Consider the following 1,254-nt stretch of genomic DNA (forward strand, 5'->3'; position numbering starts at 1 on the left):
GTTTCAAACTTATGCACCTGTGATCTATAAATCTCAAATTAACTTTTTAACCCTTCTATAATGCTTGCACAAAAGGGTTTAGCCAGGAATAGCCATGGACCACAGGGCCCATATGCAGACTGTAAATTAACTGTTTTATGATTCTGTGTTTAATTGGACATATATCTGATCCACCAACCAACTTATTTAATGAGAAATCGTAACTTTTGGAATGGTTCACCTCTCATTCCCACAGTCTTCCCTCACTCACGCGAGTTGAGGCGACTATTATCAACTTTGTACAGAAATAACGTTTGTCTTTGTGGCTTATATTGATGTTGAATAGACAAGACTATCGACATAAGACACATTTTATCTTGTTTTTCCAGAGTTATGTGTTTTTAAGGATTCATATTCCTTAAAGGGAGTTGGGCAGGATATTTTACTTGAAGTACACAAGGAGCTTTTCAAACTGATTTGAATATAATGTATATTTTTCCACAACAAAAAACGGTGAAGTATGATAAGGTTGTCTAATGTTGACTGTTTTTGGTTTTAATAATAATGTGTGGGGTGGCTGATCAGGCTAATTATCATCTAATTGTACTGAGTTTCTAATGGCAGGAAGGTGTTGCCCGTTTGTTTGTGTCACTCACTGCTGAAAGTCCAGAACACAATGAAAAACTAATATTTTTATCGACAATAATGCAATAAACAGAGGTTTATAATGAAAGGGCTGCCATACTCTTGCATCCACACTTTTAACTATAAGTAGACACTCATAAGATAATTTCTACATCAAAGTAAGGTTTACTACTTGCCGTACATTTTGGTTTTCTGTGGAAGTCATAACGTAGAAGGAACAGCAATTTAAGCATAAGTTGGTTATATAACGATGAGGTGCCAGGGTCTCCTCAGGAACGATGGTTAGGATTATAGGCACAAAATCATTACAAGTGATTAAATTGGTTCGTGATGGAATGAAGACCCAACACAAACAGGTAAAAGGTCAGGCATTTGCCCAGGCTCACAAGTTAAAAAATGTAGGAGTCCAGAGTAGAAGAGCTAAAGGTAAAAGAGCAATAATCAGTGTGGTGGTGGAAGGGTATGTCTGAACATTTTGTCTCAAGCTGTTACCGTACCTGACTAACAGCAGAGCACATACTAGTACTAGTACTAGTACTAGTACTAGCAGTACGACAACTATGATGATGAAGACTGTCAGTGTCACTTGGTCTGAAACATACAAGGGACAGTGGAAGATTAGGATAAAGA

The sequence above is a fragment of the Morone saxatilis genome, unplaced genomic scaffold (assembly GCF_004916995.1).
Source record: "Morone saxatilis isolate NCDOM2014 unplaced genomic scaffold, NCSU_SB_2.0 Contig24, whole genome shotgun sequence".
Classification (NCBI taxonomy): domain Eukaryota; kingdom Metazoa; phylum Chordata; class Actinopteri; family Moronidae; genus Morone; species Morone saxatilis.